At 44.2% G+C, this 20,997-nt stretch overlaps 1 long non-coding RNA gene across 1 annotated transcript in view; it reads left to right on the top strand.

Annotated features, from left to right (window-relative positions):
* Positions 1–20,647, top strand: part of LOC140731588 (uncharacterized) — a 37,991-nt gene extending 17,344 nt beyond the window's left edge. The window contains exon 2 of the long non-coding RNA XR_012099872.1: positions 20,102–20,647. This is a non-coding gene — a long non-coding RNA (uncharacterized lncRNA). The remainder of the gene's footprint in view (positions 1–20,101) is intronic.
* Positions 20,648–20,997: the final 350 nt, after the last annotated feature.

Genomic DNA, 20,997 nt, shown 5'->3' with positions numbered 1-20,997 from the left:
GTACTTAATAAACTTATTGCCTGTTTCGCTATTGGTGCTTAGGGCAGCAATGAAGGCCCTCCAACGTCATTGCTGTTTGTTTCCATAACAATTGTTTTTTAACCAGTCAGTGTTGTTAGCCCTGAGCTGGACACCAAACCGATGGATCACTTTTAGTTTGACCTGTTTGGCATGGGTGACCCTACCAAGAAGCAATGCATAAGGTCCTGACTCCAGCCAACATATAGTACCTCTCCAGGTCATTGAGGCACGCAAGCATCCAAACCCTACAACGAGGTCGTGGTCCTCTTGGAGGTGCTCGATGAAGCAGACCCCAATCTGCATCAGCTCTCACTGATGTAGAGGAGGCCACAAAATTCTTAAGCTGCCATTTTAGACAAAGTAAACACTTTCACTGTTAAAGTAGCATTTAATCATGCGATCATTAAAGACAACAAATAATTCTGTACTCTTTATGCAAATTATTAAGGAACATTGACCTGACTCATTTAGCAGAAATATAAATATTAAATCCATTGAAATTTCCTTTACAACATGTCCATTTTATTCTCTATTGACACACAGAATATTTTTACTATAAGTTGCATTATTTATGAACAAGATTATTTTCAGGAATGATTGCTTCATCAGAACTTAACACAAGCACCAATTCAGCCTGAGAAAACAACACTGCAGGATACAAGATCAATGCTAAAGAACCAGCTGCATTTTAACTGCACCATGGGTGAATGGTCTCAAGCCTGACTGTGGAATAGGAGGGTTGGGCACGGGGCTAGCTGCCCCATTGCTTAAAAACTCAGGGCTACAGAACTGCCAATGGAAGCTCCAAAGTCCTCATCCCTGGGAGAGGAAAGATCTTCGAAGATGGGCTACGCTTGGGGACAACTTGAAAGACTAGCCCAGGACAGAGGACTGCTAGGCTGCTGTCAGCAACCTATGCCCCAGTATAGGTAAAGGGCTTAAAACAGCTGTATTTTACTCTGTCTTGATGTAGTGTGGATCATATAGGTAGATGTCATGGGTTAATTTCATTGACACAGTTGGCTCTTTGGTTCAGAAACTAATGTTCATAGCATCTCCAAATGACAATGATTCTTCCTCCCCACCCATCCACCACCGAGCACCTCCCACCTCACCACTTCCCATCTCTCTCTCTCTCACACACACACACACACACACACACACACACACACACACACACACACACACACACACACACACACACACACACACACACACACACACACACACACAAAGTTCTGTCATTCATTATCATCTGACAATAAGAACCTGTTTCTTAGATCTGTTGTTCAGGATGCGTGTCATCGCCAACATCCCAGCAAAAACTTCTTTTGAAACAACAAAGCAGCTTCTCAGTTGAGTTGTGAGCACGACTGTTCACTATAGGGACTGGTCAACGGAAAATACTGGGAATTGTGTGTTCAAAACGTATGCAAAGCATAGCTATAGTCGCACGTTGGTTCCTGCGTCTCAACTAGAGCACTGAATTTGAGTCGGTTGAATGTTTTAATTGCTTTGTCCAGAGAGGAACAAAGATTTATTTATTTGTTTGTTTGTTTATTGAGATCCAGTGCGGAACACAGCTATCTGGAGCTTTGAGCTGTGCCACCTGGCAACCCATACTTCAACCCTAGCCCTATCATGGGACAATTTACAATGACCAATTAACCTACCAACTGGTACATTCTTGGACTGTGGAGGAAACTGGAGCACCCAGAGGAAACCCATGCGGTCACGGGGAGAATGTATGAACTCCTTACAGGCAGCACAGGAACTGAACCCTGGTTGCTGGTACTGTAAAGCGTTGTGCTGATCACTATGCTACCATGCTGCCCATCTGAAATAATACTGAGACCCCTCTGCAGAAATGCCCATAATTTACTTATATACCATGACTGCCCAAGGTATTTAGTTTTACATAAACTCACACAATCAACATCTAGTGTAGAAATTAGAAGTCTCAGTTTAGAAATTGAGACTTCATATAAAAAATCAGTTGAGTTATCTGAGATTTTCTCAAGAATGATGCCTGTAGAAATATTTATGCTCTCTCCAAACTATGGTACACTTGTTAGCATTGTTTGCTAGTATAGTTTCTGGGTTTAATGTTATGAGACAGTGTGATGTGAAAATATGTGTCAATATGAAAGAAAGCCCAAGATAATTTATGAAGTTCAGGAATATTGACCTATATCACTAAACAACGGCCAAGAGGATTTAAGAAGAGCTGCATTACTATTTTTGTTCCCTTTTTGCAATACTTATTTATTTATTGACATTCTTTGGACTGTGGGAGGAAGCAGGAGCACCTGGTGGAAACCCACAAGGGCACATAGAGAACGTACCAAATCCTTACAGGCAGTGACGGGAATTGAACCCAGATTCCGGGTACTGTAAGGCATTCTGCTAACCACTATGATACCATATATGTTAATTATATGTATCTTTTTCTTATTGTAATCTATAGTATTTGTTATGTATTGCATTGTACTGCTACCACAAAACAACAAATTTCATGACATTCGCTATTGATAATAATCCTAATTCTGAGCTTTCTCCACAGCAGCTGACTGCAAGCTCCAACATACAAAATATTTTGGTGAATAAAGCATTGCTTCTCAGGTCATATTACTGACACAGTGTGGGCATTCCCAGGTTTTCAGTGATCAGTGGTACAAAATGATGAAGATCAATCACATAAACAGTGGTCCTGGTGTAAACAGTAAGAACATGTAATTTCATTGAGTGGGAAATGGCTATAAATCATCTTATTTGGTATCAACTGGGAGCATAAAATATGTTCCTGAATTTTATCAGTGATTGTAATCTGTGCTTATCCTGTTATCACATGTGTAACATCATGCTGTCTGACACAGTACTAATGTCTCTGCATTTTGGGTAAATGTGAAATTTAGATTGTGATTCCACATGCACATGTGATTTCACTCTAATGGGTTAGATCAAAAGCAGATATGTGTAATTACATTTGGGGAAGAAAGCAGAAATTTTAGCATTTCCATAACATGCTTTAGAACCTCCGGACATATCAAAGTGTTTCACAGCCAAGGCACACAGTAGTGTAGTGATTAGCATAACACTATTACAGTGGCAGCAACCCAGGTTCAATTCCTGCTGCTGCTTGTACATTCTCTCATGGCCATGTGGTTTCTTCCAGGTGCTCCAGTTTCCTCCCACATTCCAATGGCATACAGGCTAAGAGGTTAATTGGTCACATGGTGTAATTGGGCAGCATGGGCACAGTGGGCCAGAAGGGCCTGTTACCAGGCTGTAATCAGGATTAGGTTAAATATCACTGGCATATGTTGTGAAATTTGTTAACTTCCCAGCAGCGGTAGTAAAATACCATGCATGAAAATACTGTGAATTACAGTAAGTATATATGTGTACATTAAATAGTTAAATTAAATAAGTGGTGCAAAAACAGAAATGAAAAGTAGTGAGGTAGTGTTCATGGGTTCAATGCCCATTCAGAAATCACATGACAGAGGGGAAGAAGCTGTTCCTGAATCATTGAGTGTGTCCTTTCAGACTTCTGTATCTCCTTCCTGATGGTAACAGTGAGAAGAGGGCACGTCCTGGGTGGTGGGGATCCTTAATAATGGATGCCACCTTTCTGAGGCACTGCTCCCTGAAGATAGATAGATAGAGTTTACGTGGATAGGTTTTTTCCATTGAGAGTAGGGGAGATTCAAACAAGAGAACATGAGTTGAGAGTCAGGGGGCAAAAATTCAGGGGTAACACGAGGGGGAACTTCTTTACTCAGAGAGTGGTAGCTGTGTGGAACGAGCTTCCAGAAGAAGTGGTAGAGGCAGGTTCGGTATTGTCATTTAAAGTAAAATTGGATAGGTATATGGACAGGAAAGGAATGGAGGGTTATGGGCTGAGTGCAGGCCGGTGGGACTAGGTGAGAGTAAGCGTTCGGCACAGACTAGAAGGGCCGAGATGGTCTGTTTCTGTGCTGTAATTGTTATATGGTTATATGGTTATATAAGATGTCTTGGATACTAAGGAGGCTAGTGCCCATGATGAGCTGACCAATTTTACAACTTTCTGCAGCTTATTTTAATCTCTAAATATAAGTAAAACCTTTGCTGTAAAAGTTGGAAAGCTGTCCATAAGCTTCCTATGCAGAGGCAGTGCAATATTCTCATTTACACTGGGTGCTGGGTGTGTTAGTATAAATCACTTGCACAGAACGGTGATGAGTAATTCTCTGGCTGGAGATGGGATATGTGAAACCTCACTGTATACAAACTGGTGAGACATCACATTCCTACATGACTTCTCAAAAACCAATTTGAATTTTATTGTATTCTTTACATTCCTTGAAACCATTAGATTTTCACATTAACTGTTTGGCTCTTTGCAAATGCATGTTATAAAATAAAACATGATACACAACCCCTGCATCTCTTTTGAATAATCCGTTCTCATTCTTTGAAAATGGTTACCTGAGGTAAAGTGAAATACAATTGGCCGATGTCAGTTGTCTGTCACACTCTTGCCCTCCCCCCACTCTGGTTGGATCTGACTGGTTGGATCATGGCCTGGTATGGGAAAACCAATATCCCAGAATAGAAAAGCCTAACAAAAAGTGGTGGACACAGCCCAGTCATGGGCAAAGGCCACTCCCCTGTTGCGCGCATCTGCATGGCGCGCTGTTGGAAGGAAGCGGTATCCATTGTCAAGGACCACAACCATCAGGCTCCTAAACCAACATGGATAACTTCACTCACCTCAACAATAAACTGATTCCACAACCTAAGGACGTACCTTCAAGGACTCTACAACCCACGTCCTCAGTATTATTTATCTATTTAACTGCCTATTTATTCATTTACTTTCTTACTAATTATTAACATTCTTAATATTATTATTTGTTTAGTTTGTATTTGGACAATTTGTCCTTTTTTGCACATTGGTTGTTTGTCATTCTTTGTGAGTATTTTTTCATCAATTCTATTGTACTTCTACTGTGAATGCCTGCAAGAAAATTAATTTCAAGGTAGTATATGATGACATATACTTACTTTGATGCTAAATGTACTTCGAACTTTGAAAGGCCTTTCCACTACTTTCTCATTTGAAAGTTCTTCTCTGAATCCATCCTGGGCCTCCAGAATCATTGATATGTGACAAATGACATCCCATTCATCTGGAATGGGTAACCAATAGAGGACAATTGAAGAAAGATGTTGTTACCTCAAGGTATAATTAAATGGTGTCACTTTCTGAGGCCAGTTAAGATTGAATTTCCGCCTACTCTGGCCTATCCCAAATATCCTCTTCCAGAATTTGTTAGTGCAGCTTGCTGACTCAGGTTGGAGCTTAATGCTGGATATCTGCTGCTTGGGTGTTCTCTTATCTTTCACCTCCTACCCCCACCCCCCCCCCACCACCATAAACTCCAGTTCCTTCAAAAGACAAAAACTCAAAACCGGCAGCACCAAAGAGGCTCACTGTGTAAAGGATTGCAGCCTTCAGAACACTCCTCATCACTTCGATGACACCAAACACACCCAGCTCTCAGTCTTCACCGACTGTCAGCGGTTCTGGAATTCATATTCTGGAGTTCAAATCCATTCATGGCCTTGCCCTTTGTATTTCTGTATTCCCTACTTTCCCCTCATAATCTCTACGATCTCTGCCCTCCTCCAATTCCACCCTCTTTGGCAATTTCCTGCCTCTAATTGGTGCCAAGTTGGCAATTGTGCTTTGAGCTGATAAGGCCCTGACCTCTGCAATTCTCCCTCCGTTCCCAGATGTCTCCATCGAGTTACCAGTCCTTCCTTTCCACTGAGATGTGTCGTAAAACGTGTTTCTTTAATCAAGGTTTTGGTCAGCTGTGCTTCCAATGCTCTTTATAAACACAACACTGAGTTGTTGAATTTTATGTCTGGGTATGGATGACATCCTTTGAGTGATAATCCACTCCTCATTAACGACTGGGTACAAGACGTGGACACTAAACTAAATTCCATGAATGAATCTGAAAATGGATCACTGTCACTGCACTATCACTCTGCTATTATGAATCAAAGCAACACCTACAATACACTGGAGGAACTCTGCAAGTCAGGCAGCATCTATAAAAAAGAATAAACAAGTCCTGATGAGGGGACTTGGCCTGAAATGTCAACTGTTTGTTCCTTTCCATAGATGCTATCTGATCTGCTGACTTCCTCTAGCGTTTTGTATGTGGATTTCCAGCTTCCACAGAATCTCCAGTGTTCATGTTGGTTAAGTAATGGAATAATGAATGTATAACATTGGTAATGTTTCAATTGGTAAATTAGACACTATTGAATGTTGTAACGCCTCGATAGAGTGGATGTTCCCTATGGTGAGGGAGTCTAAGACCAGAGGACAGAGCCTCTGAATAGACGGGTGTCCTCTTAGAACGGAGATGAGGCAGAATTTCTTTAGCCAGAGAGCGGTGGAAGTCGTTCACAGAGAGCTGTGAAGGCCAGGTCACTGGGTATATTTAAGGCAGAGGCTGATAGATTATTGATTAGTCAGGGCATGAAGGGATACGGGGAGAAGGCAGGAGACTGGGGCTGGAAGGGAAATTGATCAGCCAGGATGAAATGGCAGAGCAGACTCGATGGGCCAAACTAATTCTTCTTCTATTTCTTATGGCTTTATGGTCTTATTGTCATATGTACCCAGGTACTGAGACACACTTTGATTTTCATGCTATTCATACAGATCGTTTCAGTACAGAGAGGCAGCACAAGGAAAATAATAATAGAAAGCAGAATAAAATATTACAGTTGCAGAGAATGAAGAAGGCAGGTAGACAACGAAGTGCAAAGCCATGATGCGGTAAACGGTCAGATCAAGTATTATTCCCATGGTCTCGACTACAAATGGGACAGTGGGTTCCTGATGAGGTATAAACGCGGGAGATCCTATAGTTGCTGGAAATCCACAGCAACGCGCACAAAATGCTGGAGGAAGCTCAGCAAGTTCAATCCTCAGCTTGGGCGCTGTCTGTGTGGAGTTTGCACGTAACCCTGTGATGGCTGGTTTCCCTCTGATTCTTCCCCCAGCGCCACTCACCCCACACCACATCCCAAATGGCTTGTGGCCGCTGTAAGCTAGCGCTGTTGTGTCGGCGAGGGGTGGAATCTAGGGAAGTGGGAGGGGGCGAATTGTTGGGAATGCGGGGAAATTAAAAATGGGATAGTGTTATGTTGATAGCGGGCGGAGAACCCTGTGCCGCGCTGTATAACTCCGTGATTTCACCTATCCACGGAATGTGGTCTGACTTTCTCGCACTCCTGTAGTTTGCCATGGGACGTTCTATACAAACAACGGAGTTTGAAATTATTCGGGGTTTTTCTAATTTACATTTAAACTATTGGTCTTATAAAATTATTAAACAACACTAGAGACACGCGAAGCTTCAGATGCTGGAATATGGAGCAAAGAAACCTACTGGAGGAAGAGCAGCATCTGTGATGGTGATGAGGGAGCGTGGGAAGTCAAAGGAAACCGGGAGTAAATTCACATGGAGGACATGCAAATGCCACACAGACAGCACCGGAGGTCAGGATCGAACCCACGTCGCTGGCAAACCGCCGACCTGAAACGTTAACCCCGATTAAGGCCAGGTCATTGGGTATATTTAAGGCAGAGGCTGATAGATTATTGATTAGTCAGGGCATGAAGGGATACGGGGAGAAGGCAGGAGACTGGGGCTTGAAGGGAAATTGATCAGCCACGATGAAATGGCAGAGCAGACTCGATCGGCCAAACTAATTCTTCTTCTATTTTTTATGGCTTTGTGGTCTTATGGTCATATGTACCCAGGTACTGAGACACACTTTGATTTTTAACCCCGTTGACCCAGCATCCTCGGATGCTGCCGGAACCACCGAGTCCCCCTGATATTTTGTATCTTCCTATCGACACAACGAGTTGCCTTTGGGGGAGAGACGCGCACCGCAAACACAGATGGAAACAAAAGCTGGCGAACGCCTGGTCTGCGACAGTATCATAGAGATGATGAAGAAGCGGGATCTGTTGGAACATTCGAACCTTAAAACAATTACAAGGCCGAAGGAAGAGAATAGATCGACCTGCGCCTGTATGAAATACTTTATAACGGAGGTTCGCCTATTCTGAAGGGCTGCCCCCTCAGCGGCTCCAATGGGACCACAGAGAACAGAACGGAAATTATTTAGAAGATCGGCCAAGAGCGAGAACTCCAGCACCCACGCTGTCTTCCTTTCAAATCAGGACACCGTCTGATTGCCGTGATTCCAATTGCTCGATTCGGGTCGGTTAGGATTGCCCCGGGATAGCGGTCTTTCCTCAATGTATTTGGAAACTTCAGGAAACCAAATGCTTTCGCTGCGATAGGCAGGACGGGAATAAACTCATCACCACAACACTGAACCGATCATTGAACCTTTCTGACGAAGGGTCTCGGCCCGAAACGTCGACAGCGCTTCTCCCTATAGATGCTGCCTGGCCTGCTGTGTTCCACCAGCATTTTGTGTGTGTTGTTGATTGAACCTTTGGGCTCACTTGCAAAGACTCTACAACTAATGCGCTCAGTATTGTTTGTCTATTGATTATTACTTGTTTCTTTTGTATCTGCACAGTTTGTCGGTCTTTGTCTACAGTTTTACATTGCGCGTATTGAATTTCTTTGTTCTACTCTGAATGCCTGCAAGAAAATGAATCTCGGAGTTTGTTAAAGCGGCATGCACGTACTTTGATAATAAAATTAACTTTGAACCGTGAAGGATGTTTGGTAACTCGCGACACCACCCAGGGCATACCATCTCCCCATCAGGGAGGAGGTACAAGAGCCCAAAGACACACACTCAACGTTTTAGGAGCAGCTTCTGCCTCTCCCTTATCAAATTTCAGAACGGACAATGAACCAACCCATGAACATCACCTCAATAGTTTTTTCTCTCTTTTTGTACTACCTGGTTAATTTAATTTCATTTTAGATATATTTCAGTGTTTTTTTTTTGAATGTCTTGCACTGTACTGCTCCTACAAAACAACAAGTTTCACGACATACGTCAGTGATATTAAACCTGATTCTGAATCTGACCGGGTACCGGAGTTTTACAAATCCTCTCTTTCCCGTTACATCCTCCCTCTCGGAGTTCTTCTGGAGGAGATTCGATCCCAATGCCGGAGTAACTCCTTGGATAACACAGGGAGAGGATCCCGAATCTGACCAGTGTCTAAACCATCAATGTACTCAGCCATACTCGTCGGGTATTGCGATTACAACTGTCCTGGCAAATGCTTGTCCGGTGGATGATTTAAACCAATTTGATTGGCGACATAGGAAAACGTAAGCTAATGAGAATTTGATTTAGAAAGGGCGGCAGGCTGGCAATCATTGAAACAGATTATTTGTTCCCCTTGACACTCGTGTAGTGGAAAAAAGATCCTTGAATCTTGAGTTATCACTCACTTAGATGACGTGACATTTGTTGTTTAGGATCAACACACACACAATGCTGGAGGAATTCAGCAGGTCAGGCAGCATCTATGGAGAGAAATGAACAGTCCAGGTCTCGCGCCAAGACCCGCTCCTGACAGTTCGATATTTCAGTCGATGTTTGTTGTTTAAGAATCTGAATTGGTTTATTATCTCTCCCCTCCCTCCCACCTTTGAGTACATCTACATGAAACACTACTGCAGGAAAACAGCATCCATTGTGGAGGACCTAGGTCATGTTCTCCGCTGCCATCAGGGAGAAGGTACAGGAGCCTCAGGACTCAGATCACCAGGTTCAGGAGCAGTTATTACCCTCAACCACCAGACATTTGAACCAATGGCGATAACTACCCACAGCTTCACTGGCACATCATTGAAATGTTCCCCCAACCCATGGACTCACTTTCAACGACTCTTCATCTCACGTCCTCGATATTTATTGCTTATGTATTTATCGTTATATTTATTTATTTATTTTTATATTTGCACGGTTTGTTGTCTTTAGCACCCTGGTAGAACACCCAAGATGGTGCTGCTGGTGGTGGTGGGGGTGGGGGTGGGGGTGGTCTTTCATTTATTATGTTATCGTTATTATTCTATAGATTTATTGAGTATGCCCACTAGAAAATGAATCCCTGGACTGTATATAGTGCCAGACTGTATTGTGCTTTGATAATAAATTTTCTTTGAATTTTCAACATATCCCGCTGTACAGTGAGAAGCTTGTCCCCCATACTGTTCACGCAGAGCAGACCATTGCTCATAGTGAACTGGGCAAGAACAAGGTAGAACAACAGCAGATGCAGAACAGAGTGTTGCGGTGCGGGTAAATAAGAAGGGGCAAGACCGCGATGAGGTAGATTATGAGGTCAGGAGATCTTCTTTCGATGGAACCATTTAGTAAACACGAGGTCGTGAGGATGTTGGAAATCCAGAGCAACACACACACACAGCATGCTGCAGGATCTCAGCAGGACTGGCAGCATCTGTGGGGGTGGTGGCGGCGCTGGGGGAAGGGGCTTTTCGGGATAAGATCCTTCATTAGGATTTGTAATTACACGGCAGCAGCGCAGTGCAAAGGCAAAAGATTACTATAAATCACCAAATAAATGGTGCGGATGAAAGCAATTTCTGAACGTGTATAGTTCAGAAATCTGCCGATGGAAGGGAAGTGGCTGTTTCTAAAACGCTGACTGTGGGTCTTCAGTAACGGGAGGAGGGCACGTCCCCGATGGCGCTGCCTTCTTGTGGTACCGTTTCTTGATGACATCCTCAGTGGTGGGAGTGTTGTGCCCGTTATGTGCTCGAGAAACAGTCAATGGAAGTGAAGAATTAAAAACCTCTGCAGATCTGATAAGCCTCCAGCCTTTACCGAGTGCACTAGCTCAGAAATCCAGTAAAAATAAACTTTATTTTAGCTGCAACATTGACAAAGTCTAAACAGGGAAAATATCTACAAATCGGAGACGGTAACTAGGAGGACTAGAATCTATCCGCTAAACACGATATATTTTTGATCCTTTCCAACATCTGTAACTTCAACCGATGGGAACGTTCTTCCTTGGGAAGACAGCGGCCTGATGTCTGTTCCTGGGGCATTCTTACTGCGTTCACGCGTGTGATTTTGCTCATTTCCTGGCTTTGTATTGGGCCGCAACTTTAGTCTCTTTTGCGTGTTTTCGAGGGGGGGGGGGTAAAAGCGACAGAATATCGACAGCGATTCTGATGGGAATTTAATCTCGTCACGTCAACATCATTTTATACAGGCCACAAAGACGTGTTGTTACCCCATTATATTCTTTATCGGAGAACCATTTTAGGCGGAAGCTACGTGACATACATTCAGTGGCCACTTAGATACACCTGTACACCCTCTCGTATCTAACCAGGCAGCAACTCCGTGCATAAAAGCATGCAGACATGGTCAAGAGGTTCAGTTGTTGTTCAGACCAGACATCAGAATGGGGGAAGAAATGTGATCCAAGTGACTTTGACCATGGAATGATAGTTGGTGCAGATGGAGTGGTTTGAGTATCTCGGTCACCAGAAAATTCTTGAACAGCGGGTGCTGGAAATCCATAGCAACACACACAAAATGCTGGAGGAACTCAGCACGTTAGGCAGCATCTATGGAAAAGAGTAAACAGTCGACGTTTTTGTCCGGTTCTCGTTCCTTTCAGGCCCGTCCTGATGACGGGACTCGGCCCGAAACGTCGACTCATTTCTATAGATGCTGCCTGGCCTGCTGAGTTTCTCCAGCGGGTGTGTGTGTGTGTGTGTGTGTGTGTGTGTGTGTGTGTGTGTGTGTGTGTGTGTGTGTGTGTGTGTGTGTGTGTGTGTGTGTGTGTGTGTGTGTGTGTGTGTGTGTGTGTGTGTGTGTGTGTGTGTGTGTGTGTGTGTGTGTGTTGCTTTGATTTACGGCATCTGCTGATTTTCTCGTGCCTGCAAACTAACCCACTGGATTCACTGAGTCCATTGAAGTTGGAAACGCATGGAACGGCCAAAAAATACACCTGTGCAGGAATAAAAGGGCCCTCCTTATCCGGAGGTACAATTTGTCAGCTTAACAAAATTCATGTTTCAACCAATAAAGAGATTTTTGTTTTATTGTCGATTATTATGTTCATTTTAGCCAACAATCTCCCTACAATAGTGACGGCAATCCATTAACTTAAGGGGCCCAGAAGCGCCGCTCCCCCCTCCCCCCATCCAGGCCATGCTCTCTTCTCACTGCTGCCATCAGGAAGATGATACCGGAGCCTCAGGTCCGACACCACCAGGTTCAGGAGGAGTTATTACCCCTCAACCATCAGGTTCTTGAACCAGAGGGGATAACTTCTCTCACCCCAACACTGAACTGATCCCACAACCTACGGACTCTCTTTCAAGCACTTCAACTCATTTTCTCAACATCTATTGTCTGTTTGTTTGTTTGTTTATTTATTTTTGTATTTGCTCTATTATCTTTGGCACTTTAGTTGTCCATCTTCGTTGCGCGCGGTTCCCCATTGATTCTATGGTGAATGCCCGCGAGAATATGAAGTCTCGGGGTAGTATATGATAATAACCTCATTTGGAATTTCAAACTTCGGTCAGATTTTACAGCTGTGCACACTATGCTCACGTTTCACGATTAGCAATTAATTTACCCTGCAAACATTTAATTACCTTCCTATGAGACGGGGTTCTCTTGACTCTTCCCAAACGCCGGACTGACGGCAGTCACACCAGAAGCAGGCTGCTCGCACTTCCTGGGCACGCCAGCTGGAGATGCAGCCAACAGCGAGAGACGTTTACGGTCACTGTACCCGGGACCATTCTCTAATTCGGGCTAAGAGGTTAGAGGGCACCTTACTCCCAACATGAGTTATATCCTCCTGCTGAAATCGCACTGCTGGCTCCCAGGAGATCTGAAGTGTAAGACTGTCCAGGTCTGACTTGTAAATCGGTAACCAAAACCCTCGAATGGGAAGCATCGTGTCACTACGCCACCCTTCCGGTGGCATCCAGTCGGAGAACAGAACCGAAAGAGTTTAAACTCTGAACCCACCTTATATTCCGTCTGGGTAGCCTCCAACCTGATGGCATGAACATTGATTTCTCTAACTTCCGTTAATGCCCCTCCTCCCCTTCTTACCCCATTCCTTATTTATCTATTTATTCATTCATTCCCCCTTCTCTCTTTTTTAATTCTTTTTTTTCTCTCTCTGCCCCCTCTCACAATCACTCTTTGCCTGTTCTCCATTCCCCTCTGGCGCTCCCCTCCCTCTTTCTTTCTCCCTAGGCCTCCCGTCCCATGATCCTCCCCCTTCTCCAGTTCTATGTCCCTTTTGCCGATCAACTTTCCACCTCCTCCCCCTCCGGTCTTCTCCTATCATTTCGTATTTCCCCCTCCCCTCCCCTCCCCCTCCCACTTTCTAATCTCTTACTATCTTTTCTTTCAGTTAGTCCTGACGAAGGGTCTCGGCCCGAAACGTCGACTGTACTTCTGACTATAGATGCTGCCTGGCCTGCTGCGTTCCGCCAGCATTTTGTGTGTGTGTTGCTCAAAGCGAGCGGAGAATGGACGCTCAGCCACTGCAGGTGATTGGCCCTCCCGGCCCAATGAACCCATGTGTCCAATCAATCCACTTACCCGTAAGCAGGTGGAATGTGGAAGGGAACCGAGGAAACCCACACTGTCACGGGGAGAACGTACAGACAGCGACGGGAACCGAACCCGGGATGCTAGCGCTAACCGCTACGCTGTCATGCTACAACATAATTTGACAATTTGCATATCCAATGTTCTGATCAATGGAGTTGAAGAGACCTGAAAGGGGTTCATAGAACCATGAACACAACCTCTCTATTACTCTTTCGCTGTGTTTATTTACTTATTTGTAACATCACGAAGTTTACATCTTGCCCTGTACTGCTGACACTAAACAGCAAGTTTCACAGCGTCTGTTAGTGATGGATGACAAACCTGATTCCAAAGAAGTCACTAACCATCCCAAATTCTGACAGTGAAATTTTCGGTCCATTTTTAGCAACGGTGGAATTTATTCAATGAGGCGATCTCAGGTTTGCTCCCTCGAACCACCCAAGGCCAGGGCTATCCCACCCCGCCATTTGCAAGCACAAACTTATTTAATAAATATAGTCTTCGGCTAACAAAGCACAGCGCTGTCTGGAAACCCCTGATTTAGTTTTGCGGAGGCTGACAGCCGCGAGGTTAATCAAAGTAGGGAAGACTTCGGCGGGGCCTGTAGTCAGCCTTTGATCGTTTTACATTACGTTAACGGAGGGGAGGAGATCAGGGGGAGAATTGGCCGCAGGTGGAGGCCGGACCAGATGCCGGCGATGAAACCTCAACAGACAAGGGATGTGGCAGAAATTCTCGTCCCTTTCCGTCGGCGCTGCAGAACAACTGAAAGTAACAGAAATGTGGATTTCATTTTTTTGATATTACTGATCCCTGGTTGTGCCAAACAACGTTAAGTCACCTAAGATGAAAACCCGCTGGCTACAATCAAGTGTTCTGAAACATTTTCAAAACAGATCATAAACATTATTAAACATATAGACCTTGTGCCTGATATTCACAGAGCGGGGAAAGGCTGCATCTTTCATCTGTATTTCCAGCAATTCAAAACTAAATTTATTAAGAGTGAAAGCTTCATGGATCAATTGAGTCCAGGACCGAAGCAATTCCGCCCCCATATCTGCCAGCAATCAGCACCGTAGCAAGGAAGATTAACTCTCTATGGAGCTGCATCCCACAAATATCCTCATTGATTTCTTGCAAAGCGGAAGGGGTTAGAGAGGAGCAAACTTCGTAGGTATATCTTGGAAGAGGCAACTGCAGTCCAGGTCAACGCTACTAAAGATATCAAAGTGCTTCAAGATCTCGGTTTACACTTGGACCCAAGAGCAGAGAGGGTGGTTCAGCTGGACGGATCAACCAAGTTCGTATGACTCCATTGTCGAAACACGAGAGATCCGGCAGGTGCTGGAAACACACACTAAATGCTGGAGGAATTCAGCATCTATGGAGGGAAATAGACAGGCGAGGCCCTTCATCATTTTCGGAGTTTAGTTTTAAAAAAGATCCTACTGGGAACTCCACTGATCTGGCTGGGACTTACTTCCAGCTTGTGGGCTTTCTTATCACTGCTAGCAGTCCCTTGACCAGTTAGATTACCTCAGACCATGGTTTCTTGTTTTTTTAAAATTATTTTTATTTGGATATACAACAAGGTAACTAACAGGTCTTTGCAACCCAACGCCCCTGCCGCTCCACTAAACCCTTGTGACCAATTAACTTACTCTCTGCATGTGTTTGGATAGTGGGAGGAAACTGGAGCATCGGATGGTAACCCCATGCAGTCACGGGGAGAACTTACAAACCTCTTACAGGCAGTGTAACAGGTAATGCTGGGCCCAGTCAGCAGGAAAATGAATGTAGAGGAGGCGAGGTCCTGTCATATTGTCTCCTGGTTTTGAAAAGGCTCAGGAGGAGAGCCACAAGAATAACCCGGAATGAAAGGTCTAGATAGAGTAGACATTTCCAGTAGGGTGCAGAGTCTAGGACCGGAGGGCACAGCCCTCTGGGGGCCCTCTCAGGACAGAGTTGAGGAGGAATTTCTTTAGCCAGAGGGTGGTGAATCTGTGGAACTCATTACCACAGACAGCTGTGGAGGTCAAGCCATTAGGTATCTTCAAAGCGGAGGATGGCAGAGTCTCTCTGTTTGCAGTGCTGACCATGGATGTTGTGTCCTAGCTGTCTACATTGTTGCCAAGAGTTGATATGCAAGCCAGGGCAGTACAATACGGAGTCCACACTGTTGCCCATGCAGCAGGCTGCCCCTCTCAACGCAGCCGATGAATCCAAAGGAACAGCAGAGACTGATGCAGCCTGGCACCATCGGCGTCGCAGGGGTTGCCAGTCAGCATTGAACTCAACATCGGACTGCCTTGGAGACTCCATTCCAGAACTTTCCGAGGGGTTTACTCCCATTTTCCCCCAAGGCAGCAGGGGCTTGAAATCTGAGTTTTCTTTCACCCAGTGGTAAATGGAAGGTTCTTGATCAGTAAAGGTGTTGAGGGTTATGGGGAGAATTCATGAGAACAGGGTTGGGAGAGATAATAAATCAGCTATGTTTTAAGGGTGGAGTAGGCACAATGAACTGAATGGTCAACTGAAATATCCAGTCAGAGTGGGCAATGGCCCCTTCGGTAATGCTGCAACCTGACGTCAAACCAGCAGAGAGGAAAGAGAAAAAAGCTGAGAAGTGGAAATCATGGCCTCATGTAAAAGTGTGTGTGTGTGTGTGTGTGTGTGTGTGTGTGTGTGAGTGTGTGTGTGTGTGTGTGTATGAGTGTGTGTGTGTGTGTGTGTGTGTGTGAGTGTGTGTGTGTGTGAGTGTGTGTGTGTGAGTGTGTGTGTGTGTGTGTGTGTGTGTGTGTGTGTGAGTGTGTGTGTGTGTGTGTGTGTGTGTGTGTGTGTAAGTTCATTCTATAGAATAAATGATCTGGGACTCCTTGATGTACCTGAATTTGTTCTGTTGATGCATAGACAGTGAAGCTATTACTGACACCTCTCAGTTTTCAGATTAGCCATTAGTGTTTTAGGGCCTCTGTGTCTGCTCTTTGACGTTGAGTTTTGAAAGCTCCAGAGGGACAATTAAAGCTTTCGATCAGAGAAGAAGAAACACAATTCACAGGAGCATGAAACCTGGCCCCAGTGAACTCTGGATTTCAGTCTAACCTATGCAATTTGAAACAGTCTCCTCAAATTATACAATGTTTTCACAAACCCAGGCTGTCTTGAGGCACTTTATAGGCTGTAAATTATTTTATAGACCAGTTACCACAGCCAATTTGTGCCCAGCAAGCTCTTAGAGATGGCACCGACAGATTGACCAAATAATTTTATTTTTTAGTGTTGTTAGTGGAGGGATATGTGTTGCCCAAAGTCCAAGAAGGAGTTTCCTGCTTCCCCATTCTCTTGAGGGCAGAGTAATACATCATCTGGAGAAACAGCATATCTGACAGTGCAGTATTTCCATTGCACTAGTCATGAATGTAAACGTTGGGCTCCAGTGTGGGTGTTGAATGGTTGGTTTCAAAGCAGTAGGTAAAACTGAGACATGAAAGAAAACTAAACCTACTTATTGGGAACAGCAAATCCCTAAGAAGACTTATTCAGGAGGCCATAAAACATAGGAGCAGAATTAGGCCATTCAGTCTATCAAGTCTGTTCCATCATTTAATCTTTCTCAAATTCTCCTTCTCCTGAGGGGACGGCGGCCTATCGGTTAGCAAAACACTGTTACAGTGCCACCTGTGAAATCATGGCTCAATCCCTACTGCTGTCTGGAAGGGGTTTGCACATTCTCCCTTCGACCACATGGGTTCCCTCCGGTTCTCCACTTTCCTCTCATGTTTCAGAGATGTGTGAGTTAGGATTAGTGAGTGGCACTGATGCTACTTGGTGTCAGAAGTGTGGCTGCCCAGTACGTCCTTACTGATTTGATTTGATGTTTGGCTGCATGCTTCAATGTAGATGTGGCAAATAAAGCTTATATAAACCAAGGTAACAATGCATCTGTAGCCTCAGCTGGAAATTCCCAGTGGGACGCAAATTAACACTGATCATAACTGTCTCAGATTACTGCTTGTCTAACCTGTGATCCATGTCAATGATCACTGGAGTTTCACAGAGCCCGGCTGGTGTATACTTGATCAATCAGCAGGAAATCCACAATAAAGAATTTCAGCTTCTTCCACTACATAGAAACCTGCGGAACAAAGAGATCACTTTAATATAGTTCACAAAGAAATGAGCAGGATTGACGGAAACAAAGTATCTCTTACTGTGGTCAGAAAGACACAATACTAAACACCACTAGAATAGTCCAAAAAGTTCTTAGCAATAAAGAAATGGATGTGCTTTGCTTTGCCCTTACCTCAGGTTTTTACCAGCTTGAGCTGTGAAAAATTATTTAATAATAATTATAATAATAATAATAATAAATAAATATCAAGAAATTGAGATGAAGAGTTCTTGAAATTAATCCACAGGTTGTGGGAATTTTTCAGTGATGGGGTGAATGAAGTTGAGTGAAATTATCCCCTTTGGTTTTAGAGCCTGTTGGTTGAGGGGTAATAACCGTTCCTGAACCTGGTGGTGTAGGTCCTAAGGCTCCTGTACCTCCTTCCCATGGTGGCAGTGGGAAGAGAGCATGGCCTGGATGGTGGGGGCCCTTGATGATAGATGTTGCTTTCCTGTCACAGTGCTCCATGTAGACATACTCAATGGTGGGGAGGGCTTTATCCATGATGGGCTGGGCCACATCCACTACCTTCGTAGACTTTTCCATTCAAGGGCAGTGGTGCCTCCATAGCAGGCCCTGATGCAACCATTCAATATACACTCCACCACACATCTATAGAGGTTTTCCAAAGTTTTAGGTGACATGCTGAATCTTCACAAACTTTTAGGTAGAGATGCTGCCATGCTTTCTTCATAATGACACTGACATGCTGGGCCCATGACAGAACCTCTGAAATGATAACACCAAGAAATTTAAAGTTGCTGACCCTCTCTGCATCTGAACCCTTGATGAGGACTGGCTCATGGACTTCTGGTTTCCTCTTCTCCTGAAGTCAATAATCAGCTCTTTGGTCTTGCTGACACGGAGTCAGATGTTGTTACGGTGGTACCACTCAGCCATTGTCAATCTTCCTCCTACCTGCTAATTTATCACACCTTTGATTTGGCCATTGGCGGTGGTGTTGTTAGCAAACTTAAATACGGCATTGGAGCTGTACTTAGCCTCACAGTACAAAGTGAGTAGAGCAGGGAGCTAAGCACTCAGCTTTGTGGTGCACCTGTGCTGATGGTGATTGTGGATGAGATGTTGTTGCCAATTTGAATGATTTTAGTCTGCAAGTGAAAAAATTTGAGGATCCAGTTGCACAAGGATGCATTGAGGCCTAGATCTAGATCTCGAAGCTTATCGATTATTTTTTGAGGGGATCATAGTACTGAATGCCGAACTGTAGTCAACGAAGAGCATTTAGATGTTCCAGGGTTGAGTGAAGAGCCAATGAAATGGCATCTGCTGTTGATCTCTTGTGACGGTAGGCAAATTGGAAATTTGCCAATGATTCTCACAAATTTCAGCATAGGTATTGTGGAGAGTAATCTGACTGGTTCGTTACTGTCTGGTATGGAAGCACCAATGCAGCAGACCAGAAAAGCTGCAGAGGGTTGTAAACTCAGCTAGCTCCACCATGGGCACTGACCACCCCACCATCAAAAGATGATGCCTCAGAAAGGCAGACTCCATTATGAAGGAGCCTCACGATCAGAGACATTACCTCTTCTCATTACTATCATCAGGGAGAAGGTATAGGGATCTATAGACACACGATCAACATTTTAGGAGCAGCTTTGTCCCCTCCACCATCAGGTTTCTGAACAGTCCATGAACACTATCTCACTTTTTTGCACTACTTATTTATTTTTAAAATATATTTCTTATTGTAACTTCCTGCATAGTAATTTTGCTTGGTACTGCTGCTGCAGAACAACAAATTTCATAACAAACGTTAGTGATAACCTGATTCTGAGATCTTTGATGGTACCTTTGTTATTTCTCAGCTAGTCCATGAGTGAATGCTGCTGTGTGGCATGTTCCAGGGTGTGGGAATCCATGCCGGGAGACGTACCAAGCCTCAGTGCAGGCACTGGAAAGGCTCTGTGGGGGAGGACTCTAACCCACAACCTTGCTGCCACTGGACACTGGAAGGCTGGGTCCTGTGTAACAGGCTCTCAATTGCTTCAGGAGTGCATTGTATAAATGAGTAGCAGTGGCTCATTGTCAGAGAATGTATTGATTTGATGGTAAGCTGAATGTAGAGAAAGAAGTGTGTTAATTGTATTTCCTGTCAACAAAATATATTTTTGAAATAAAAAACAGTCTTGAATTCAAGCACAGAACCAAGTTTCCAGTCAGCACTGAAAAGTACTATCTGCATTGTTTGTACTGTGTCAAACCTCAGTTCATTAATTAAACCTTTGTCTGTTGCAGGTTAAACCTTTACAGGGAGATGAAGTAAAGGAGCAAACAGTGTGCAGTTAAACTTAAGGTCACTCACTCCACACTGGAAACCATCTGACTGGTTGCATCACATCAGGTATGGAGATCCCAGTGCACAGGACTGCAAGAAGAATGCAGAAGGTTGTAGACTTCAGCCAGCTCCATCATGATCACAAGCCTCTCCATCCTCGAAAGACATCTTCAAAAGGCGGTGCCTCAAGAAGACAGCATCCTTCAGGAAGAAACCTACCCATCCAGGACATGCCCTCTTCTCATTGCTACCCTCAGGGAGGAGCCTGAAGACACACACTCAACATTTTAGGAACAGCTTCTTCCCCTCCGCTATCTGATTTCTGAATGGACAATGAACCCATGAACACTACCTCACTATTTGCTCTCTTTTTGCATTACTTACTTATCTTTTATATCTCTTCTTGTAAATGATAGTAACCTTTTATTTATTGCACTGTACTGCTGCCACAAAACAACAAATTTCATGACAAAACTGACTGTTAATAAATCTGACTCTGATTCTGACCCTGGACTGGGTGTGGATTATTAGCATGAATTGGGGAGTTGACTTGTAGATCACTCAATGTTATGGGCTAGAATCCAGCCTTGAAGGGGAAACCTTTCCAGCTGACAGTGAGAACAGCCACCAAATGTTGCCCTTGATGAAACTGATGGAAGAAATTAGGGAAGGCAGTGAGAATATCACCCCACCCTCCCACTTCCCTCTCACAATTACTCCGGCAGACCAACTTGCCAGCTGTTGCCTGGTGAGAGCTCTCTCACCTCTGAAATCAGAAAGTGGTCCAAGATATAGTATGTAACACTGATTGGAATCCGGTACCCAGATGGAGGGAGTATTACACTCCAAGTTCCTG

This window comes from Hemitrygon akajei, chromosome 8 (assembly GCF_048418815.1).
Source record: "Hemitrygon akajei chromosome 8, sHemAka1.3, whole genome shotgun sequence".
NCBI lineage: Eukaryota > Metazoa > Chordata > Chondrichthyes > Myliobatiformes > Dasyatidae > Hemitrygon > Hemitrygon akajei.
This window is presented reverse-complemented; position numbering and strand designations above follow the sequence as displayed.